This window comes from Macrobrachium nipponense, chromosome 1 (assembly GCF_015104395.2).
Source record: "Macrobrachium nipponense isolate FS-2020 chromosome 1, ASM1510439v2, whole genome shotgun sequence".
In the NCBI taxonomy this organism is placed as follows: Eukaryota; Metazoa; Arthropoda; class Malacostraca; order Decapoda; family Palaemonidae; genus Macrobrachium; species Macrobrachium nipponense.
In genome coordinates, this window is record NC_087200.1 from 169,252,234 (window position 1) to 169,277,563 (window position 25,330).

Sequence of the window (25,330 nt, forward strand, 5' to 3'; positions counted from 1 at the left end):
TGTGGAAAGGTGATTTTAAGGATATGAGGTGATCCTTTATTTTTTATTTCTATGGGATATGCAGGTGAATGGTTTGATTTGCAAGTGAAAAGAAAAGTCAACAGGCGTGATTTATTTCTGACGAACTGGGTTGACACAGACGGATGCGGACGATCACGCACGCACGAACAAATATAACAAAAACGGACAGGGGACAGGGCCCCCGTTGTGAATGTGTTTCTTCACAGACGAAAATACACGAATAATATTACATAGAGGGAACGGATTCCCGACATATATACATCAAAAGAAATGGCGTAAAATGCTCTACAGAATGGGCAAAGGAACAACGCGGCTTGATGATGAGATGCAATTAAAATATAGAAAAAGCGTTGTCCTTACAATAGCACCAGTTTTAAAGAATTTTCAATTTAACCAATCTATGAGACAGGTCCGAACCCTTAATATATTCTATATTCTCTTCGTCTTTCATCAGCTAAACGTTTTATTTCTTCACACTTGAGCTTTTTTGTGATATTTTCCTACAGTACCAGAAAAAAATGTGACATTTAAAACGGGAGAACACGTTTTTCAGGAAAAGACCGAAAAGTATGAACTTGAAACGGATTGTCTGATGATTGGGCGTTTTATTGATAAGTGATGAGACGGTGGGGAATCCAAAAATTGAGCTCGATTTCAAAGATGATGACGTTTTGATGTGATGTAATTCCAATAAAAGTAGTTTTTTTTAAATAACTTTAAGATTCGTACATTTGGCAGGGAAGAGACGTAATGTTATTGTTATGATCTTTACTTTGCCATCTCAGCGACGTCCGAGTCTGCGTACTTGCTTAGTCCATCGGTGATCACAGATCACTGACGGGGAACTGACAGCTGTCGGCAACAGGTATATAATACGGTCTCCGATGTGACAGTTGTTCGAACGTTGTTTGGCGACGTTGTCATTCACTACATAAAACGTATCGAACGTTAAACCACCTGACTAACTATGCTTATCCAGCTGTCAGGGCTTTTATCGTCGCCGATTAGCCTATTGTTGTTGTTACGAGATTTGGTTAATCTAAGTAATCGGTAGTATAGGCAATAGGTAGGGTACTACCTAACTAGGCCTAATCAACAGAGTAGTAACATGGACCAATGCAACTAGGCCTAACCCGTAACGATTATAAAAAAGTTAGGATTTGGTGTTGTAAGTTACCTAAGATGGATTGCAGGCCACCTACTACTAGGTACTAGACTTTAAATTACCCATTAAGTTGAGTAGGTTTTATTAATTTAAGTAGGGATTCTTTGCAATATGTTACCGATTACTGTAGCCTACTGAATGATTGGTCTGTAGTACTACTCTATGTAGCCATAGGCTATGTCCTGAAACTTCTTTTTATGCCATAAACATGAAGTTTGTTAGGTAGTCTAGCTAGGGAATACTACCTACAGTATCATTTACGAGGTTTTTAAAATTGACTGGGCTGTTTTTGAGGATTTTCGTAGATTTTCCATAGTATACTTAAGAAGACTGTCAACATGCTAGGATAATAAGCTCAACCTATGCAAATACAGTGATACAATTGATTAGTAGAATTCAGTGAATGGTCACAACTTATAGTACTTGGGGGATCAAGGGGGGCCAAAGCTCCCCGGATCAAGTTTAAGTATGCCATTCGAGTTTAGGTTAAATATGCCGTTCGAGTTTGGGCTAGGTTAGGTTAGGTTAGGTAAAGTAATTTTGATTGTTCATGTCCCATCTGAAATGTCTACCACGGCAGCTCCGCAACATTATGTTCTTGAGGTATAGGTGTTTGCGTGTTTGTACAAATAGGTATTTCAAATATTCTTGCCACATTTGTTCAAAGACTACCATCCATTTAGGACAGTTAATTAAGATTGTACATATCAATTCCAGCCTTAGCCTAGGCTAACACAAATGTACAAGATACGTGGCAGTTGAGGTTAAGGAATAGAAACCGACTCCCCAAGTTTCTTCAATAGTTTGTAATGTTTGACAGTAGTTTACATTTTGCTAGATAGGTACAGTGTCAAAGCAAGCATCATATTTTGAATCAGGTTCCTCCCTTAACTCCCTGTAGGAAGTTATGGAAAAAACCCAGTTTGGGTTAGTGCTGTCAGTGCACACCATGCATTGTACTGTAGGCATTACTTAAGGTTTTTTTCTTTGTCCCTTTGGCCCCCAGCTGCCACTTCTTTCATTCCATTTACTGTTCTGTTCATAATCTCTTTCTTCCATCTTACTTAACACCCCTCTTAACAACTATTGCATAGTGCAACTATGAGCTTTTCTCCTGTTTCACCTTCAAAATCTTTTCACCCTCAATTTCCCTTTCAGTACTCTGGGATCTTATAGGTCCCAGCGTTTGGCCTGAATTTTATAATCCATTCCATTCCTTCCTTAACTCTTCCCTTCTAGATCTGGTTCTTAAGTATAGGTTGTTCTTGTCTAGAACTCTTCTACACCTGATTCCTCATACTAATACAAAAGTTTATTTAGGACAGTAGTCTTTTTCCTGACAGCTTGCAGTCTATAAGCCTAGGGGTATACTGTACTTTTGCCTACTGTAACTGTTACACAGCATGCACAGTTAGCTGGGCTGAACATTCATAGCATGAGTGGTATTAAGATTTGGTGTGTTCATAACATATTGGAGAATATTGCATAAATCACTCTGTACAGTGGTATGATTGTAACCACGTACATGCATAAAATAGTGCAATGTATTTAAACATTGTCATAGCTATTCTGTTATTTTCAGCTACATCATTGTACTATTTCAAATGCAAAATGAGGGGAGTACATACCTTTCCCCTTCATTTGTTGACATACACATCAGGACCATCTGATTTATCTTTACATGGCTACACATTTACTTGCATTTATGAACATTCAATTGTAGATAACCTGAAATTACAGTGGCTAAATTGAATTCTTGATAGAAATGAAAATCAATTAATTTTTCCAGCACTGAACATCAATTACAAAGGATACATATTACCAATAGTTATGAGGGATTTCCAGTATTACAACAGAAATATTTGTAAAACATCACCTTTTGTATAATTAACTTACCAAGTAAGTACATAGCTATAAGTTTCTACTTTCGCGGCAGTTTACAATAACATTCGTGGTAGCGATTCTTATGTTTAGCGATGGTAACTGGCCCCGCCCACTTTCTGGGGAAGTAAAGGCACAACACAGCTAAGACCATCATTCGTTTTCTGATGTGCAATGATGACAGTCGCTTGCTTGGTAGTTTACTTTGAAATTCCTTTCTCTCAGTGGATGGTTTTGGTTCCCATAGGATTTGGTGATGAATTCTGGAATTGTATTCTTGAATTTGGTAGCAGTTTTGCTAATATAGGGTAAAAAACCGCATGGTACAGGGGTGGACCATGTACGATCAATGTGTACAACCCCAAGAAAAGTACATTATAACACGTCCTGACACCGGAGTAGAGGTCTTTAGCTCCGTTTCTCACCAACAAGAAGTCGCGTCTGATGCCCATCTCCGATGTCAGGACGTGTTATAATGTACTTTTTTGGGGGTACCCAAATTTTGCAGCAATGGCTGCGATACCAGGCTGACTTCCATTAATTATAACTCATACCATTTGTAGTCAATGTAGGGGTCAGACTTGCTCGTCCATTCTTTTATGTGATGACTGTAAAGACTGGGATCAGGGAAAGTGGAAGACTTTGACTAATTATTATGAGAAACAAGAGAAGAATAGTTGTTCCGATACGTAATACAAACCATCGGTCCTTTAACAATAGGAAGTAGCTAGCGGCAGCTGGAACGGTCGTAAGCTTCGAACAAGGGGAGAACGGTAGTTAACTGCTTGTCCGATCGTCGCGCAGCGCGCGCACTGGGAGGTAAACAAATCACTTTTTGCTTTCGGCCGTGTGTGGGAAGGACGTGTTTCGCCAGTCGCTCTGCCCGCTTGTCGTTTGCTTCAACCTTGAGTATTTGTTTTCTCTTTCTGTATATCAGGAGTGATTGTAAGTACTTTTTCTCTATTTCAATTGAATTGCAATGAGTGAATTAGAGGAGATTGAGATATCACCGCGCCCTCCAGTCGCCCGTAGAGTGTGTCCCGGGCTGGAGGGACGTAAATGTGGGGGGTTCAGGTCATTTGTTGAGGTGGACCCCCACGAGGTTTGTACTCGTTGTCGAGGGCGAGAGTGCTCCCGCAACGAACCATGTGTGGTTTGTATGAACTGGTCCGAGGCGCAGTGGGTGCTGTACGAGGGCAGGAAGAGACTTAGGCCGGCCAAGAAGTCATCGGAAAGTCCAGTGACTCCTTTGGGTGACGGACACTTCGTCCTCTTTCCTGCCTCCCGGGCCAGCCCCCACGGTTTGCGCCTTCCCCTGCGGGGGGGTAGCGGAGTCCTTTCCTCTCTCGATCCGTCGAGTGTGGAGGAGGGCGCCCGCTACCCGGATGTACAGCTGTATTCGGGGTCTTCTGTCCGCTCTGGGGGGGATATTTCGCCCCCCAGGCGCGGGGAAGCCCCTCCTATTAACCCGACTGTTGCTTCCGCAGTGTGCCCATCAGCGAAGGACGACTTGGGACAGGTGTGGGAGTCGCTGGGACTGCAGGGAGTGCCCAGCATCCAGGGGTTGCTACAGCGGTTGGCGGGGTCGGCCGTGGTCCACTCATGGTGCGGTGGACCACCACGACTACCACATTAACTACCCCCGCGTATGAGATGCCACACATCTTGTATATACGCCACATATAATGTCGGTGACACCCACGGTGGCAGTACAAAAACCAATTGCCGCCGTTCCAAGAGGACGATGCCACCACCACCACCTGGATTTTTTCCTTTGCCGATCCGGACTTCCGCTGCCCAAAGAGTACCCCCCCTGGACCTGCCGCCAGTGCCAAGGATGACGGTGGACTGTCGACAGGACGCCTGGCTTCTCCCGTGGTTAACCTGCCGTGCCTGCCGTACCTGTGGCCGTGCTCCAGCGACTCTTTCCTTTTCAGGTACACTTCCAATTTCAGATGTTCCTGCTGTTCCTGCTGTTCCCAGACCTGTTCCTGTCGTTCCCGCTGCTGGTGTTGCTGTAACAGTCTCAGGTCCTTCCGGACAGGTGCAGTCGGGCCCTGTTGCTTCGGCAACTGCCCCGGCTCCCTCCTGGATGGAAGACCTGACGTCTGTCCTGCGGAGCCTGGCGAAGAAGAAGAGGAGAGAAGGTGTCGTCGTCGTCTTCATCGTCTTCTTCGTCGTCTGCTGCCTCTCCTTCCCCTTCGACTTCTAAGGCCAAACAGCCGAGAAGGAAGAAGGTTGCCTCCTCCCCCCCTAAGAAGACTCCTTCGGGATCTTCTAAGGGCCCGGCTCGCTCAGGCGAGCTGGGGAGCTCTTCTGCTGGTCCTCCTGTTCCTTCGGGTGCAGGGCCCGTCGCTTCTTCTGCAAAGAAGAAGTCGACGGGGACCATAGGGGGTGCATCCAGCCTCTCTGGTTTGTGCCCTCACCTGGTGCTAGTGGTTTTTATTTTTTTTTCCTGCCGCTAAACCAGGTTCCGTCTCGGCCGCTTCTCGTTCGCGAGAAGCACCGAGTGGGACGCTCTTCTAAAGAGGACCGTCCAGCCAAAGTTTCGACGTCCTCAGCCTAGCTCGCCGTCAAAACAGCGGCACGGAGCAGAAGACTGGCGAGAGTCGTGCACACGACTCTCGCCAGGCCAGCGATCAACCGGCTGCTCGGGCTGACGTGACGGTCGCTGACCGGCCACGGGTTGAGGCGAGGAAGGAGTCCCCACGGCCGCCGGTACCAGCCACGGCTGGTACCAGCGGTTTGACGCGCCGAGAGGACGCTGGCCGGTCTCGACTGCGAAAGGGAGCCTAGCAGGTCACCCGTCCGCCGCTCCCGATGGGACCGGGCGGAGACGGTGACCAGCGGCAGCTCGCCTGACGTAGAGAGCGATCTCGACGTGCTCAGCCAAGCCAATCGCCCCAGGCGAGCGGCGACGCTAGGCCTACTGCTAGACCGTCACCGCGGGGGGTTGTGGACGATCGGCAAGCAGCCCCCTCTACGGCCACGGCCTGGCGTCCTGCATAGCGAAGCAGTGGGGGGGAGAGCGTCAGGTCTGCCTCTCCCGTACCTTCAACCTCCTCGGGCTATACCGGGAGGAGCGAGGTACCAAGGAGCGATCACGAGAGGTGCGCCACTCGTGACCCGGCTATGACGCCGTACGGCTCAGGTACGGTCTTAGGACCGCCGACCAGGAGTACGCGCAAGTAGTTGGAGGCGACCGTCATTGGGGTCTGTCGCTGTTCCTCCTTCTGAAGGAGGAGTATCGAGGGATATGCTCTTGCTGGAGGGACTGGACGGTCCTACTCCACAAGACGCTGTGACGCCCGAGATACAGAGGAACTTCGCAGAGGTCATTAAGCTGATGCGTCTGCATAATGACCTCGCGGAAGGATCGCCGCTACCACCAGCAGAGCCCGCCACGTCCCGGCTCGAGTCATTTTGGGGTCCCAAGAGGGAGGCCCAAAATGACGATGGGGTTGCCACGATCAGAGCTTGCGGACTCAGTCCTGGATCAGGTGGAGAATCTCGTCTCAGGACGGGAGGACTCGCTGAAATCCGGACGGTCCTCTAAGCTGCTTCCTCCCCCTCTACAGCGGCAGAGGCGATTCTACGTGCCATCGGAAGACCCGATACTGCCGAAACAGGTTAACCCGGAGTTAGCTAGGCTGACTCCAGGTGTGTCCCTGCAGCAGCTCCTGTCGGAGAACCTATGGTTCTCGCAGCAGGAGGCACTTGCCCTGGAATCTACCGCTATGGCAGCATTCCAGGCAGTTTCCTGGTTGGATTTGTGGTCCCTCACAATATCCAAAGTAGCGGCCGGCTCCGGGAGTTCTGCTCTCGAAGACGACGCTTCTTTTAGGAGACTGTGCCAGTCTGGAGGAAGAGCAATCTCTTACCTCGCCCATCAGACTGCTAACCTGTGGGCCAACTTGGTTCTTCGGCGTAGGGACGCAGTCCTTACCCGAGTGACCAAGGGGGCTGGGCGTGAGGCGGCACTCGGGCTACGAAATGGACCTCTTAGGAGTTCCCCAGCTCTCTTTCCTGGAGAGATGGTGGACGCTGCGGTGGAACGGCGGCGCACTGACGAGAGTGACCGCTTAGTCCACCAGGCAGTCTCGAAGGTTTCTGGGCAACCTCGAGTAACTGCGGCCAAACCAAAGAGCTTGGCTAGCGCTTCCACGGCGGCGAAGACGGTTGCACCGTCCAAGCCCCGTGTGAAGACTCCAGTTGTTTCGACTTCTGCGAGAGGAGGCCGCAACCAGCCCTCCTCCCAGCCCTCCTTTCCCCGAGGAGGTGTTGGAAAGAAGTCGAAACGAGGAGGGAAACGCTAGGGACGGCGTTCCCCCTCACTGCTGCCGGAAGTGGGGGGGTGTCTGGCGAGCCATTGGGCGACTGGCAGCGCTACGGCGCCGAGAACTGGATAGTAGACGTCTTCGGGAGGGATATCTACTACCCTTTGAGGTCTCGGCCCCCCCTCATCTCCAAACCGGTCCATCTACAGACCTATGTCCGGGGATCAACAAAGGACAACGCTCTTCGACAGGAGATCAAGACCATGCTGGCGAAACGAGCTGTAGAAATCGTGGAGGACCAGTCACCGGGCTTTTACAGCCGCCTCTTCCTAGTGGAGAAGGCATCGGGGGGCTGGCGCCCGGTGATAGACCTCTCTCCCCTGAACCGCTTCGTTCGCACGACTGCAGGTTCACGATGGAGTCGCAACGGTTCAGTGCTCGACTCGATCAGGGGGAACGATTTCATGCTTTCAGTGGACCTGAAGGACGCGTATTTTCAAATACCCATCCATCAGTCCTCCAGAAAGTACCTCCGCTTCATCTTCACGACGGGACGGTGTACCAATTCAGGGCACTTTGTTTCGGTCTCTCAACCGCCCCACAGGTGTTTCACGCGAGTGTTCACTCTGGTGTCGGCTTGGGCCCATTCGAACGGGATACGTCTTCTGAGGTATCTCGACGATTGGCTGGTCCTGGCGAGCTCCCGCTCGCAGTTGCTACAGGACAGAGATCGACTCCTCAAGTTTTGTCGCGATCTGGGGATCGTGATAAACTACGAGTCCGATCTCGAACCCAAGCAGAAGATGAAGTACCTGGGTATGCTGATAGATACGGTAGCAGGGCAAGTCTTTCCCGCAGACTTGCGTATCGGTCAATTTCAGGGAGGCAGCCGGCCGGTTCCTGTCGCTTGCAGGAACTGGCAGCACAGCAATGGCAAGTCGTGATCGGCCATCTGTCGTCACTCGAGAAGTTAGTCCCTCACGGGCGTCTTCACCTACGGTCTCTCCAGTGGAGGCTAAGGGAGAGTTGGTCCCAGGCCAGGGATCCTCCTTACTTTCCCGTGGCTATCACGGGCCAAGGTGAGGGCAGGACCTGGCCTGGTGGCTCGACGACAAGAACCTCTTAAGAGGAGTGCCTATACGCACTCCCCCCCCGGAGATGCTTCTGTTCTCAGACGCATCGACCGAGGGATGGGGCGCACACCTGGAGGAGTTGCTGACTGCAGGTGTGTGGGACCATCACGAAAAGCACCTTCACATCAATGTCCTGGAACTCAAGGCGGCGTTCAACGCTCTCCAAGAGTTTCGGGACCGCTTGGTGGGACACTCAGTGGTGTTGATGTGCGACAACACCACAGTAGTGGCATATGTCAACAAGCAGGGGGGGCTAGTGTCTCTTCCGCTCCATCAGTTGACGGTGCAGGTGCACGAGTGGGCCACGGCTCACTCAATAGAGCTGTCAGCACGCTACATTCCAGGCAAGAGGAATGTAGTAGCGGACAAGCTCAGCCGTCGGGATCAGGTGATAGGGACCGAATGGTCTCTACACCAAGATGTGGCGGAAAGGCTCTTCAACCTGTGGGGGCGACCGGTCGTAGACCTGTTCGCCACCCGGCACAACAGAAAACTTCAGGTTTTCTTTTCAGCTGTGCCGGACCCATGGGCAGCTGCAGAGGACGCTCTCCAACACCCCTGGGACAACCTCTTCGCTTAGCCTTTCCTCCCTTCTGTCTGATTCGGAAAGTGATCAGTCGAGTGCTGGTCACTCCCAATCTCAGAATGATCCTGGTGGCTCCCAAGCGGCCTCAAGCCGTTTGGTATCCGGACCTGCTGGCTCTTCTTGCGGAAGCAGCCTACCGAAAGAGCTACCCAACTGGCACAACCTTCTAGCCCAGCCACACGTAGAACGGTACCACCACGCAGTCCAGTCCCTTCAACTTCACGGCTGGCTGTTATCCACCTCCTCTTGCGAAACGAGAGGCTTTTCTCGTAGCGCAGCAACAGAGATTGCTGGACACGTCAGACAGTCCTCTGCAGCTGTGTACCAGGGAAGTGGGCATGCTTCTGTGGTTGGTGTCGTAGACAGGGTTTGTCTCCTCTCAGAGCCACTCTTCAGCAGGTAGCGGATTTCCTCGTGTTTCTTCGCCGAGAGAAGCTCCTCTCAGTACCCACAGTTAAGGGATATAGAGCCGCCCTGGCTCTCGTCCTAAAACTGAGGGGACTGGACATCACGAATTCGTTCGAGATATCCTTGCTAATGAGGAGCTTCGAAAGGTCTTGCCCACCCAGGAACTCATGCCCCCTGCGTGGGATGTGACTCTCGTACTTAGGAGTTTGACTCGAAGACCCTTCGAGCCACTCCGAGAGTCGTCAGACAGGGATCTGACCCTCAAGACCCTCTTCTTGCTGGCCCTGGCATCGGCGAAGAGAGTAGGGGAACTACATGGCCTTTCTTATGATGTTAAACATACCAGAGCTGGGGATCTGTGACGCTCGATTTCGTCCCGAACTTCGTAGCTAAGACTCAGAATCCGTCGATCCCTGACGACAGGTTCGAGTCTTTCACGATCCCCTCCCTCTTGGACTTCACCGATAATGATGCGGATGAGATGCTGCTTTGTCCTGTGAGGGCGCTACGGCGCTATCTGAAGAGAACTCGACATCTCAGGCCTGAGTGTCGACGCCTCTTCGTTAGCACTGGGGTCACCAAGAAAGAAGTCTCCAAGAACCGCTTTCTTTCTGGCTACGTGAGGTGATCAGGAGAGCGTACGAAGCTGATGGTAGCGGACGACATCCGTACGCTCCGTCCGAGAGCCCACGAAGTCAGAGGTATCGGACCCTCCTTAGCGTTCCGTAAGAACTTCTCCGTGGCGCAGGTCCTGAAGGCTGGTGTCTGGGCCAACCAGACCACCTTCACGTCCTTCTACCTTCGGGATATTGCCCACAAGTCCTTGGATACTTTTTCCTTGGGACCTGTGGTGGCTGCTCAACACGTTGTGTAAGCTTACCCAGCACCCGAGCAGGCAGAACAGCATCGATTCCTGGTATGACTGGGAGAATGAATGCGTGAATGAGAGAGTGACTGGCTTCTCTTCACCATCTTTTTCTACCTCTACCTGTGGGCAGAGGGATACGGTCGTTACCTTGCTGGAAAGGAGTCCGATGCAGGTAAGCTATTCAACAGAGCTCCATCCTATCTCTTTAACTAGAGATAGGAGTAAATATCCACCACTTTCTCCAACAAGGGGGAGGAAGTGGATGTCAACATGAGACAAACCCATTACTTTACATTTGCTCATGTAAGGAAAAAGTTCTTACAATGCTGGTACGAAGAGATACGCTTGCCTCTCTCTTAGTACTCGGCCCAGAGGTCTGACCAATTGATCCTGCGGTGCACACCCCGATCAATCGGACAGAGGCTTGGATCCCTCCCTCGCTCTTACGACCAGGGAGGCATTCCAGGGATGGACGAACACCAGTCTGTTCATCAAAAGACTCAGATTCCTCCCACCAAGAAGTGAGTCTTCCTATTGTTAAAGGACCGATGGTTTGTATTACGTATCAAGGAACAAATGACAATTTGTCGAAAATTGCATTTTTTCCTAACTATACAAACCGAGGTCCTTTAACATAAAGTCCCTCCTCAATGCCACCCCTCACTAATCGCGTAGTTTTTTGCATGGGCCAAAAGCAAAAGTGATTTGTTTACCTCCCCGCGCGCGACGATCGGACAAGCAGTTAACTACCGTTCTCCCCTTGTTCGAAGCTTACGACCGTTTCCAGCTGCCGCTAGCTACTTCCTATTGTGTTAAAGGACCTCAGGTTTGTAATAGTTAGGAAAAAGGCAATTTTCGACAAATTGTCATATTTAGAAGGGCGGCCTCTAGGGCTGAAACTAAAGGATCTAGTCAGAACTCTCCTATTCCTGCTCTTTTGACACCTGTAACTGCTTTCTCACTGATCAACAGTCATCCATCTTTTCCTAAGTCTCCCTTGCCTAGCTCCCAACTTTCTGATCCCAATACTATCGCGAGTTTAGAGGCTAGATTTGATCCTAAATTTAATTTGCTTTCTGTTGCCCAAATTTGGAATTCGGTCAAATGTTTGATGGAGAAGACTAGTACAAGTGATCTAGGTAGTAATTTGGAGGAGGTGGCTATCTGTCCCATTGATGCTTCCGGGCGAAGGTCCCTGTCAAACCCCTAAACCTAAGAGGCTCGATGGGGTTTGCCCATGGGTAGTTGCCCCCTCATCCAAGCCTGTAGTGCGAGGATCCCAGGACTCAGAGGATGGCCATTTGAAAGGTATCCAACTTGGTACTATCCATGCTCTTTTGTCTAGTGAGTCAGATTCAGATGTTAGTGGAGGACATAACGGATGATTTAAGGCGATTCTCCGCCTCCTTTGCAGCCGTTCTAAGGATCAGGATCATAGTCCTGAGCCTTCGCATTGTAGCTTTTGAGATCTTTCTTACCACTCCCCTGCAGTTTCAGTGTTGATTTGCCAGTTGACAACATCCAAACTCCCTCGCATCAGGATCCAAGGGTGTTAAGTGTTCATTGGTGTATTCTGAGGAATCCATGGTGTCAGTGGATCCTAAGGGATCAAAGCGCACTGTAGAATCTTACAGATCCAAGTGCTCAGTGGGATCCAAAGGATCTAAGTGCTTATTGGAACCCGCGCAACTGATGGATCCAAGTGCTCAGGAAGATCAAAGAGTGTAGTGTTTAAGTACTCACTTGCATGGGCGCATTAGTCATCTCTACGATCGGTGCCAACTTCTAGCAGAGGTTCGTCCTCACAATCTGGATGTCACTCTGTTCTACCTGAGTTTCAGGATTCTTCCCTGGATCCAATCAGTCGTCGCCTGGATAGTATCTCGGAATTTCTTCAAAATCCGTCAACATCTCGCGATTCTGCAGTAGTAGTACCTTTGTCTCCACCTACAGATGAAGAGAGGATCTTGAGCAGGATCAACCTACATCGGCATATGCATCTCTTGAGATATTTTTTGTTTTGTTTTCCTGATTTCTTCTTGCTAGCTACACCTGCATCCCTGGGGTCAGCCTATATGATAAGACGACCTGTTGAAGACTCTAGATTGCCTAGTATGGCCCTGTCTTCCTCATTGAGGGAAGCAATGGCTGGCATTGAGACTTGGCTTGCAGAGAAGAGGGATGCAGGGAAGGCAGTTTTTTGTGCTCCTCCTTCTCGGTTGTCGAAGAGGAGCCTTTCATATGTTACTGGGAAGGCTCCATCTTTGGGAGTTTCTGCATCCTCCCATGGGGACTTCTCCAGTCTGATTAATTCGGCAAGAAGGTTGGCCTTTTCGTACACCAAGATCTTCTTCACTGCCTCGGAATTGGATCACCTAGTACGTGACTGATTTAAAGTTTTTGAAATATTCAGTTTTCTTGACTGGACCATAGGTCAATCTTCATTCAGTCAAGAGGATTGAAAGTTGCACTTCCCTTCAACCCAACTTTGTGTCGGATTGGTTAGGAGCGTTATCTTGTGCCGATAAAGTGATCAGAGACAGCTCACAAGAGTTAGCATCACTGGTTACTATTGGGGTCTTCAAAAAGAGAGAGCAATGGTGCTCGTTCACCTCAAAAGGGTTGACGCCTTCACAGAGATCTGCTCTTCTGTTCGCACCCTTGGATTATAGTACGTAGTCTTTTTCCTTTGGCCTCCGTTGAGTGTGTAATGGCAGAAGAAAACAACCCAGGATCTTCTAGCCGCTAATTCCAAGAGGACTAAGGGAAAGGGGGGCGGGGGTTAGGTTCCAGTCACGACCTTGGACACTAATATTTGGTCAGTATGACCAGCAGAGAAATCAATGACCAAGACCTCTTCTCGTAAGTGAAGATCCAGTCCTCCATGCTACAGTGGGAGCTAGACTACAGCATTTTTGGACCAAATGGGCAGAAAAGAAGGCCAAACCTTGGGTTTTGCAAGTCATCAAAGAAGGGTATTCCATCCCCTTCAAGGAAAAACCCCTGTTAGTTTCCTCTTCTGTCAACTTGGGAGCTTACTGCAAAGACTATGAGAAATTCACCCCCTATCAAAAGAGGTCAATTCTCTTCTCAAGAAAGGAGCAGTAGAAATAGTACAAGATGTCAATTCAAAGGGGTTTTATAACCATTTATTTCTAGTCCCCAAATCATCAAGGGGTTGGAGACCCATCCTAGATGTCAGCTCCCTGAATTTCTTCATTAAAGACCACAAAGTTCAAGATGCAAACCAACCATTCAGTCTTGTCAGCCATTCATCAAGGGGATTGGATGGCGACTGCAGGAGGCTTACTTCCACATCCCCATACATCAAGAATCCAGGAAGTATCTAAGGTTTACATTCCAAGACGTCTTCCAATTTCGTGCTCTGTTTTGGCCTGTCAACTGCTCCTCAAATTTTTACCAGAGTCCTTGCCCTGCTGGCAAAGTGGCTGCACCTAGCAGAAATCAATGTTTGTCTGTATCTAGATGAATGACTCCTTCTCTCCCCATCGAAGCCAAAATGCATGAAGGAAATTCAAGAGACTCTTCAGTTGGGCCAGAATCTGGGTCTCCTGATCAACAAATCCAAGTCCCAACTAGTCCCAACTCAGTCGATTCTATATTTGGGGATGATGATAGAATCTCAGAGTTTTCGGGCTTTTCCGTCCGACAAAAGAGTTCTAGTTTGTCTACAGAAAGTTTGAAAGTTCCCATCTCGCCTTTCGTGTACTGCCAACGAGTGGATAAGCCTTCTAGGGACCCTTTTGTCCATAGAAAAGTTTGTACCCTTGGGAAGGCTGCATATGAGACCACCTTCAGTTCAGATTCCTTGGTGTTTCCGATCACTCAAGAAATCAGAGGATCTTAAGTGGTGGCTTATAGAAGGAAGGTTTGCAGAAGGAAAGTCTGTTCCCTCTGAACCCCAACCGCACACTATACTCAGATGCGTTGGATCTGGGATGGGGTGCCATCCTGGAGAATGCAGTAATGTCAGAGTTGTGGTTCAGTTCAGAGAAGAACTAACACATAAATGTGAAGGAACTCAAACCGGTTCATCTGGGCCTTCAATACTTTGCAACAGCGGTCCACGACTTGACAGTCATTGTTCATTCGGACAGCACGATGGCCTTGGCTTACTTAAAGATCCAAGGAGGCACACACTCGTTCTCCCTGTTCGAGGCGACCAGAGATCTGCTTCTTCAGGCTCACAGCAATCACACCCAGATTGTCACCAGGTTTATCCATGGAAAATTGAATGTCATTGCAGATGAGTTGGATCATTGCAAGCAGGTACTATTGACGGAGTGGATACTCAATCCACAAGTGTGCACTGACATGTGGAGGTGGTAGTGGAAACCGTCAATAGATCTTTTTGCAACAGTGAGGAATCATCGACATCCCTTGTATTGTTCGCCAGTCCCAGATCCTCTCACATGTACAATGGATGTGATGATCCAGGATTGGTCGAATCTTGATGTTTATGCTTTCCCCCCCTTCAGTATGGTGAAGGATGTGATAAACAAATTCAGGTCGCACAGCAACCTCTCAGTGATGTTAGTGGCCCCCTTTAGGCTACAAAAAGAGTGATTCCCAGATCTCCTCAACCTCCTTGTGGACTTCCATAGACTTCTACCAACTTCCATAGAATTCTACCAACTTCCATAGACTTCTACCACAGCAACGAAGTTTACTCAGTACTCAGGCAACAGCATTTTTCACCGGTTCCATCAAGGGTTATCCACTCTTGCTCTGACAGGCTTCAGACTGTCAGAAAGTGTTTCAGAGCGAAAGGATTTTCAATACCAGCTGCAGAAACGATTGCCAAGTGTAGACACCAATCCCCTGCTAACATTTATCAGACCAAGTGGTCAGTCTTTTGAAGCTGGTGCAGAAGTCATGATATCTCATCATCTTCTACCTCTGTAGCCCAAATAGACTTTCTGCTATTTTTAAGAATGTCTCGATGGTTAACAGCAGCCATAATCAAAGAATACAGAGCCATGCTAAGCTCTGTGTTTAGACACAGGGGTCTGGATTTGTCTTCAAATAAGGACATCAGTGACTTCATTAGGTCTTTTTAGACAACCAAAAGGGAAAAGGCTCTATTGTCTTGGAATCTTGATATTCTGAAATGGATTTCAGGTCCTCTATTTGAACCCATGCAATCTTCTAGCCTGAGGGATCTTAAAAGGAAGACACTCTTTTTGGTGGCCTAAGCTATGGCTAAAGAGTGAGCAAGATACAAGCCCTACATAAAGATGTGGGCTTTTCACAGGGGGGACACAGTGTGCTCATTCATTTTAGATTTTCTCGCAAAAAATTAAACTTCAACTAATCCCTAGCCTCGCTCCTTCAAAATTAAGTTGCTGACTGACATCCTTTGTCGTACGGACCAAAAAAGGACCCTGTTCCCCATAAGAGCATTGGAATTTTACTAGGAAAGTACCAAGGCAATCTGAGGCCACTTCCCTAACCTTTGATGCTCGGTCAAGGACCCATCACGTCCTATGTCTAAAAACACTTTGGCCTTTTTTCTTAGAAATGTTATTTTGTTCATGAAACTTACCTGTCAGATATATATATAGCTGTATTCTCTGAAGTCCGACAGAATTTCTAAAAACTTACGACATATGTAGTGGGAGTAGGGTGGTTAGTACCCATTCCCGCCGCTGGGAGGCGAGTATCAGGAACCATTCCCATTTTCTATCAGATTTCTTCTGTCGCCGGTGTTGTAAACAACTGTTTACAGCACATCCGCCTCAGGATTTTGGAAAACTTTTCATTGGCTTCTGTATCCTCTTGACTTTTTGGTTTTTTGTTATTGGATCGATAGCTTGGCATACGTGACTTTGGATTGTTTTGATTTTGGCTTGGTTTTTTCCTTAAATATGTCTGGATCTAGTTCGGCTAGCGCCAGGGTGTGTATGAAAGATGAATGCAAGGTGAGGCTACCAAAGGCCTTGGTTGATCCTCACACAGTGTGTAAAGGTTGTAGGGGACAAGTTTGTAGGTATGATTTTCTTTTCGCTGCACTGAGTGCGAAAGTTTGAGTGATGTGCAATGGAAGACGTATGAATCCTACGTTAATAAATTAGAGCGTGACAGGATCAGGAGGTCTTCCTCCAGGAGTAAATCGGGTAGCAGACAGGGTATTAATGTAACCCCACTTCTAACCCTCCTTTAGATTGTGTCTCCTAACCCGTAGTGTTGCCTTCGGGCCCTCAAGTGGTGTCTGCGGAGGGTAATGCCCTTTCGCTTATTTTGGATTCATTGAAAATGCTTGAATCTAAAGTTCTTGCCCTTGAAAACAGGCAAAGTGCTAAGTGCAGTGATAGTGCCCCTAGTGAAGTGGAGGGGGCGTCAGATCGGCCCTATAGCGCCTCTAGCTGGGACCTTTGCCGGACTCACAGGACTCAGGGTGGAGAGGGATGCGAAGGCCGAAGGAGGGTTACGGGGATCCCCCACCGATCTGACGTCCCTTCAGCAGTCCCTGTGGACGCATCCCAGGCTGCTAAGGAGCGTGCTCGAGCATGCATCCTGAAAGATTGTTTCTCGTCTTCCGACGCGTCCTCCCCGTGCAAAGGGTGGGAATCTCGTCCGGATTCGCGGCCTTTGAAAAGGACTTTTCAAGATCAAGACGCTTCACGTCATGCGATGTCTGAGTGGCATTCTTCTCCGGAAAGCATAGCCTTTCCACCCCAGAAGAAGTCTAGGACGTCATCTGATGATGACGCCTTCGAGCGCCCCAGTCGCTCTAGAGCCAAGGCTGTTCCTGGGAGAAGGAAGAAGGCGTTCCCCCACCCCTCGCCTCGCCTTTCACGGCCAACAGCTCTTCTCCTCGTAAGGAGACTTCTCAGACTGAGATAATCCTTGCTATGCAACGGCAACTGGACGCTTTACTTAAGCAGAAGGAGACGGTTCCTCGTCGCAAGAAGGACGACAGACTTCCGATCAAGAGAACAAGACAGTCTTCTCCGCCTGCTCCTCTTTCGTCCCCGTCTCCTGGTATTTCGCCCTCTAGACTTCGTTCTTCTCCCCAGTGTTCGTCTAGAGGTGGCGGTAGACGTCATGAAAGAGAGAGGTTTCATCACGCTCCCCTCTCTTCTCGACGAGAGGACGCTCGGCATTCCGACCTCGACGTTTCTGCTGGCGACGATGTAGTTCCTGTCGGACGAACTTCAGTACGTTCTGCTCCTCTTCGACATGCTCGTGTCGATGCTCAACGGGACGCTCGTCAGGTGGCAGGCCCTGTTTCTTCGCGGGACGTTCGTAGGGACACTTCGCGGGACGTTAGGAGAGACGCTCCGCTCGACGCTTCTTTTGACGCTTCGCTGGACGCTGATTTGGATGCTTAGTTGGACGCTCGGAGGGACGCTAGGTTGGACGCTCCGATGGACGCTAGTAAACATAGTTGTAAGAGCACTTTGGACGCGAATGTGGAAGTTCGCTATCACTCGGACGCTGTTCCCGAGTCTTTTGCTGACGCTTCACGTCTTCCTACAACTTCACGTTCTCCTCAAGTTTTGATTTCTGACCCTGTGACTGTTAAGGATTCTGTTAAGGGTCCGCTACCCTCTTCTTCTCGACATCGTTCTGACATGAGACTTGGAGCGAAAGGACTTTTGCCTCTTCCTTCTTCAGACTACCAAGTATTGGCTCGGCTGCTCCGTGATTCGTTTGGGGATACCTTCCTTCCTTCTGCCCCTCCTTCTCCTCCATCGCAGTTTTCGTCGTCGAAAGCAAGCAAGACGCCAGGGTTTGTGAAAATGAAGACGTCGTTGTCTACCAAGAGAGCTTTCCGTAAGGTTAACACCTGGATGGAGTCTAGGAAACCAAAGGGAAGGACCACTTTCGCCCTGCTCGTCTAGACTTAGCGGTAATGGCAGGGATGTGGTATGAAACCGGCGAAGAGTTAGGATTGAAGGTTCCTACTTCAGTGCAAGGAGATTTCGCCAGCGTTGTGGATGCCTCAAGGAGATCTCTTTTAGCTTCAGCAAAAGTGTCGTGGACGACTTCGGAACTTGACCATCTGTTGAAGGGCCTTTTTAGGTCCTTGGAAGTCTTCAACTTCTTAGACTGGTGTCTTGGAGTGTTAGACAACCAGTCTCATAAGCCAGATTCGATCAGCTTGGGGGAGCTGTCCAGTGTATTGTCATGCATGGACAAGGCCGTCAGGGATGGCTCAGAGGAGTTAGCCTCTCATTTTTCAGCAGGCGTGTTGAAGAAAAGACTGCTTTATTGCAATTTTGCGGCTAAGTCTTTCCCTCACAGAGGACAGAACTTTTGTATGCGCCTTTTTCGAGTCATCTCTTCCCCAAGGCTATGGTGAAGGATCTGGCAGTAAGTCTTCAGGAAAAAGCCACTCAAGACCTTTTGGCTCAGTCGTCGAGACGTCCTGCTGGCCCTTCCACGTCTTCAGGAGTCCAATCTAATAGAAAGCAGAAGCCCTTTCGTGGAGGGACTTCCGCTAGATCTTCACCCCGAGGAAGGAGTCTTCCTAGAGGTAGAGCCCTGGCTAAGTCTAGGGGCAAGAAGTGAGAGATCCTTCCATTCAGTCACCGGTAGGTGGAGCCAGGCTGCAGTTGTTTGGAGAGGCCTGGAGAGAAAGAGAGGCGGACACCTGGTCTCTCAACATCATAGAAGGGTACAAGATCCCTTTCGTAAAGCCGCCCCGCTGACTTCCACTCCCAGGGCACTTGTCCCGTCGTATCCTCGAGAAAAGCGGAAGATACTCTTCGACCTGCTCGAGCAGATGCTCGAGAAGCGAGCAGTGGAACAGGTCTTAGACCTGACAACGCCAGGATTTTACAACAGATTGTTTCTTGTACCGAAAACAATCGGGCGAGGGTGGCGGCCGGTCTTGGAACGTAAGAAGTCGTCTAAACCTCTTTATATAGAAGGCAGAGGCCTTCAAGATGGAGGACACCTCAGTCAGTTCTGGGGGCCTTAAGACCTGGAGATTGGATGGTATCACTCGACCTTCAGGACGCCTACTTTCACGTCCTGATACATCCCCAATCTATGAAGTACCTTCAGTTCGTCCTGAAAGGAAAGGTCTTTCAGTTCAGGGCTCTTTGTTTCGGACTGAGTACGGCCCCATTTGTCTTCACCATCTTAATGAAGAAGTGTGAGGTGGCTCCATCTTCCAACATCAGGATCTCGCTCTATCTGGACGACTGGCTCATACGAGCCTCTTCGCAGACCCGGTGCCTGAAGGACCTGCAAAACGACTCTGTCTTTAGCTGCGTCCCTGGACTTCTGGTGAACTTCGAAAAGTCATATCTGACCCCAACACAGTCCATCGTGTATCTGGGGATTCAGATGGATCAGTGGCTTTTCGGGCTTTTCCGTCCCAGGAACGTCAGCAACAAGGCATAGAAAAAGTGTCGGCCTTTCTAGGGAAGGATTCATGCTCGGTGAGGGAATGGATGAGTCTGCTGGGGACCATTTCCTCGCTGGAGAAGTTTGTTTCCCTGGGGAGGCTACACCTTTGACCTCTTCAGTTCTTCCTGTCGGACAGCTGGACAGACAAGGACAACTTCGACATGATTTTAACCATCTCAGAAGAGGTAAAGAGCCATCTAAGATGGTGGCTCGATCCGTGGAAGCTGTCAGAGGGCATATCCCTCAAGCTTCGGAACCCCGACCTAGTGTGTTCTACCGCGCGATCATCCACGGGTCGGGGTGGGGCGCAACACTAGGGGGGGAGGAAGTGTCAGGCACCTGGAGAGGGGAACAGGTAGCCTGGCATATCAACTTCAAAGAGTGGCAGGCAGCTGTTCAGTTAGCGCTCCAGTTCTTTCAGGACAAAGTCTCCCGTCGAGTAGTCCAAGTCAACTCGGACAACACCACAGCCCTGGCATACTTGAAGAAACAAGGAGGAACACACTCTCGCTCCCTGTTCGCTCTAGCGAAAGAGATTCTGCTTTGGGCGAAGGCGAGAGAGATCACGATCTTGACAAGGTTCATTGCCGGAGTCGAGAACGTCCGTGCGGATCTCCTCAGTCGACAAGGACAGTTGTTGCCGACAGAGTGGACCCTCAATCAGGACGTATGCCAGGAGCTGTGGGGTCTTTGGGGATGTCCTTTGGTGGACATTTTTGCAACCTCAAGAACGGGCGAGACTTCCTCTTTACTGCTCCCCGTTCTCGATCCGTGGGCAGTCAGCAGTAGACGCCCTTTTAATGGGATTGGACTGGGCCTAGATCTCTACGCATTTCCCCCCTTCAAGATTATGGGGGAAGTGATGAGAAAGTTCGCAGCTTCGGAGGGGACGAGGTTGACGTTAATCGCCCCCTTTTGGCCCGCAGCGAACTGGTTCACAGAGGTGATGTCCTACCTGGTGGATTTTCTGAGATCTCTTCCGTTAAGGAGAGATCTACTCAAACAGCCCCACTTCGAGAGGTACCACAAAAACCTCTCCGCTTCTGAGTCTGACTGTGTTTCAGACTATCCAGAAGTTGGCCAGAGCGAGAGGTTTTTCGAAACCTGTGGCTAAAGCTATCGCCACCGCAAGGAGACCTTCATCAATCGCGGTCTACCAATCGAAGTGGGCAGCTTTTAGAAGCTGGTGTAGAAAGAAAGGAGTTTCCTCTACCACGACCTCTGTGAGCCAGATTGCCGACTTCCTACTTTATCTTAGACGAGATCTGAAGCTTGCAGTGTCAACCATTAAAGGCTACAGAAGTGTCTTATCTGTGGTTTTTCGCCATAGAGGTCTTGACCTCGCTAATAACAAGGATCTCCATGATCTATTGAGATCTTTCGAGACCACCAAGGTGCCGCTACCAAAGTTACCTTCGTGGAACCTAGACGTGGTCCTCAAGTTTTTAATGTCAAGTCGCTTTGAACCTCTTTACTCTATATCTTTGCGAGATTTGACAAAGAAAACTGTATTCCTAACTGCTCTGGCGACGGCGAAGAGAGTTAGCGAGATACAGGCTATTAGTAAACACGTCGGCTTCAAAGGGCATAATGCGGTCTGCTCTTTGGGTATGTCATTCCTGGCTAAGAACGAAACCCTTCCAATCCTTGGACTAAAACACATTCGAGATCAAGGTATGGCAGAGATCATTGGTCAAGAGCCAGAAAGAAGTCCGTGTCCTGTTAGGGCTCTTAGAGAATATCTTCGTAGAACAAAGGATTGTAGAGGTTCTGCGGAGAACTTATGGTGTTCGGTCAAGAGACCAAATATGCCCATGTCCAAGAATGCACTGGCATTCTTTTTAAGAAACACCATAAAGGAGGCGCACTCTTCTTGCAAAGACAGTGACTTTAGGCTGTGAAAAGTTAATGCTCACGAATTAAGGGCTATTTCGACCTCGATAGCCTTTCAGAAGAATATGGCCCTCAAAGACATTTTAAGTGCCACTTTTTGGAGGAGTAACTCAGTGTTCGCCTCGCACTACCTACGGAAGGTGAGAACGACATATGAAAACTGTTACTCTCTTGGACCATACGTCTCCGCAGACACTATTTTGGGGGCAGGAGGTAGCACTCATCCTTTCCCATAGAAAAGGGTAGGTGAGTTTTAATAATTGTAATTTTCATACAATCAACTTACCTGTCAGATATATACATAGCTAAGACTCCGTCGTCCCCGACAGAAATTCAAATTTCGCGCCACTCGCTACAGGTAGGTCAGGTGATATCTACCGGCCCTGCTCGGGCGGCAGGACCTATGGAACCATTCCCGTTTTTCTATCATATTTTCTCTGTCGCCGGTGGTATCAACATTGTTGCTATTACCTCCTGACTTAGATTCTTATTTCATCCTTTGATCATCGTTTATCGGCTTTTTGGTGACGTATCTGGATCGTGTTTTTGGCATTCGCTACTGTGGACTGATTTTGGACTTGCTTTTTGGAATTTTCTCAGTATGTCCGATTCAAATGTGAGTGTGAGAATGTGTGTGAATGTAGGCTGCAGGGTGAGGATACCGAAAGCTTCGGTTGATCCTCACACTGTATGTCGTAAATGTAGGGGGTTTCAGTGTTCTGCTACTAATACTTGTCATGAATACAAGGGATTAAATGCAGAAGAATGGAAGACTTTAACCTCTTATTTGAAGAAGTTAGAGAGGGATAGGGTTAGACGTCTGAAAGGTGTGAGTTCAAGGCCTATTGAGCCTTTTATTGATACTTATTCTAATCCTGATGATTTAGATTCTCCCTATGTGTCTAATTCACAGGTTTACTTCGGAACATCGGCCTCGGAAATTGCCGATCTGAAAGCTACAATTCGAGACATGAAGTCCAAAATGGCGAACTTACAAGGTAAGGCTAGTGAAAGTGAGCATTACAGTGAAGTGAGTTCTCCCAGTGTTGTGGAGGGGGCGTTTGATCGTCCCTGCGACGCTCCCAGGCCTAGACCTCTTCCAAGCTCCCATGCCCAGAGGAGAAGGAAAGTCGAAAGCCTTAAGGAGGTCGTGGGGAATCCCCAACGGTCAGACGTCCCTTCAGCAAGCTCTGTTTCGTTGCAGGCTGCTCAAGGGCGCTTTAGAAAAACAAGCGTCCTCACGTGAGTGTTTCTCATCCTCTCCCTCTCCCTCACCTAAACGAGGGTGGAAGGAGTCGGATTTATCTAGGCCTCTGAAACGGCATTTGAAAGAACCTGAATTAGATTCGAGCCCGGAGTGTTTCTCAGATGATGCTCCCTCGTCTATTAAGAAGGCGAAGGTGGCGTCAGCGTCACCCGACGTGGACGCGGAAGAACACTTTCCTACTTCTCCCCCGATTGAAGATGACGTGGGAGAAGCTTCAAGGAAGATTATCTTGGCAGTACAAGAGCAACTGGCCTCTTTGGTGGGAGTGCTAGCGCCTCGTAGGAAGGACGTTGCGCTTCCAATCAAGAAGTCTCGTCTCTCTCCCCTTGCGAAGCAGAGGCGTCATGCAGACGTGAAGCTTCCAAACATATCGCAGAGGCTTCGGTTTCGAGAGCGAGATCGGGAGAATCTTACGGAAGACACGTAACGCCAGAGAGACGTGAGACGTCTTCTAGGCATGAAGCGTCATTTAAAGCTGCTTTTAGACGCGAGGCTCCAACCAAAATTTTGTTCATGAAACTTACCCGTCAGATATATATATAGCTGTATTTTCTGAAGTCCGACAGAATTTAAAAAACTTCCGTCACACGCAGTGGTCGGCCAGGTGGTTAGTACCCATTCCCGCCAATGGGAGGCGGGTATCAGGAACCATTCCCATTTTCTATTCATAATTTTTCTGTCGCCGGTGCTGAAAACACTGTTTTTCAGTTACTCCGTCTTAGGATTTTGGAAACTTCATTGCCGCTAAGTATCCTAATTGTCTTTTGATTTATTTACTTGGATTTGTGGCTAGGCATACGCTATCTTAAATTGATTTGAATTTGATTCATTTTTGCATAAGATTTCTGAATCTAGTTAGGCTAGTTTCAGAAGGGGTTGTCTGCAAAGATAGGGTGTGGCTACCGAAAGCTTCGGTAGATCCGCACTTGGTATGCACGAGGGGTATGGGTCTTGCTTCTTTGTTGAGATTTGTCATGTAAGGAGTGTGAGACTTTGTCTATTCCGTAAGGAAGACGTATGATTCGTATGTACGCAATTAATCAGTAAACATGTCTAATTCCGTAAGGAAAAAGTATGATTCGTATGTACGCAATTAATCAGTAAACAAAAGTCAGGGTAGTGAACCTGCTAACCTTCCTGTAGACTTTATTTTGCCTAACCCTATAGTATGGCCTACTGGGTTATGAATATGTCTGGCGAGGTAGGTGATCGCTCTCCTTCATTGTTGTGAAGATGGCTACTTCTGTTATTGTTACTCCTAACCCTGTAATGTTGCCTTCGGGCCCTAAAACAGTGTCTGTAGAGGTTATTGCCCTTTCTCTTTTACTCTTTCGATTCGTAACTTAGAATCGAAAGTGCATGCTTTAGAGAGCAATAGTGAAGTGGCTAAGTGCAGTGACAGTGCCCCTTGTGTAGTGGAGGGTGCATCAGATCGGCCTTATAACGCCTCTAGGTCTAGACCTCTGTCGGACTCCCAGGACCACAGGGAGAGGGCATGTCGAAAGCCGAAGGAGGGTTACGAGGAACCCCCACCGATCTGGCGTGCCTTCGGCAGTTTCTGATGAAAATCCCCAGACTGCCAAAGTTCGTGCACGTGCACGAATCCTGAAGGATTGCTTCTTGTCCCCGAGGCATCCTCCCTGCGCAAGGGTGAGAGCTCTCGGAAGGGATCGCGCCCTCTAAGAAGTTTAGAGAAGAGGACTGCTACGTCCTCTCTCTCGTCAGGAGGGAACGTCATATCCGCCCATAACGCCTCTAGGCCTGGACCTCTGTCCGGACTCCCAGGACCGGGCGAGGGCAATGTCGAAAGCCGAAGGAGGGTTACGGGGAACCCACATCGATCTGGCGTCCCTCCGGTAGGACCTGTTGACGCTTCCCAGGCTGCGGAATATCGTGCACGTGCACGAATCTCGAAGGATTGCTTCTCGTCCTCCGAGGCGTCCTCCCCGTGCAGGGGTTGGAGCTCTCGGAAGGACTCGCGCCCTCTAAATAGAAGCTTTATAGAAGAGGACGCTTCACGTCCCCTCTCTCTCTCGTTATGCGTTTCAGTGAGAAGTAAGAAGGCGAACGTCGCCTGATCACGTGTACGTCTTTCCACCGAGAAATATGAAAAAGAAGGCAGTTTCTCTCGCTTGTTTTGACGCCTGTCAGGAGCGTGACGCTTTTCTGCACGCTTCTTTTGACGCTCGGCTTGAACTGGACGCTCGGACGGACGCCAGGCGCGCGCCAGTGGACGCCGAGCGCGCGCCAGGACGCCGAGCGTCCTCGCAAATGGACGCCGAGCGCGCGCCAGCGCACACCAGGTTTGTCTCCTGGCTGAACGTTTCTGTTGAACTCTTCAAGCTCTTGTTTAAGATTTGAGCCTCAAGAATGTGAAGTAAGCAGTGCTTCGGAGGAAGCTTAAAGTGAACAGACAACTTCGTCTTCGAAACCCAGCAAGACCTCGG

At 49.1% G+C, this 25,330-nt stretch overlaps 1 protein-coding gene across 3 annotated transcripts in view; it reads left to right on the forward strand.

Moving 5' to 3' along the window:
- Window positions 1-752: 752 nt before the first annotated feature.
- LOC135219814 (thioredoxin domain-containing protein 16-like) overlaps window positions 753-25,330 on the forward strand; it is a 439,137-nt gene continuing 414,559 nt past the window's right edge. For all 3 annotated transcript variants that reach the window (XM_064256898.1, XM_064256899.1, XM_064256900.1), the window contains exon 1: window positions 753-886. The gene's annotated coding sequence lies outside the window, so the exon portion shown is untranslated. The remainder of the gene's footprint in view (window positions 887-25,330) is intronic.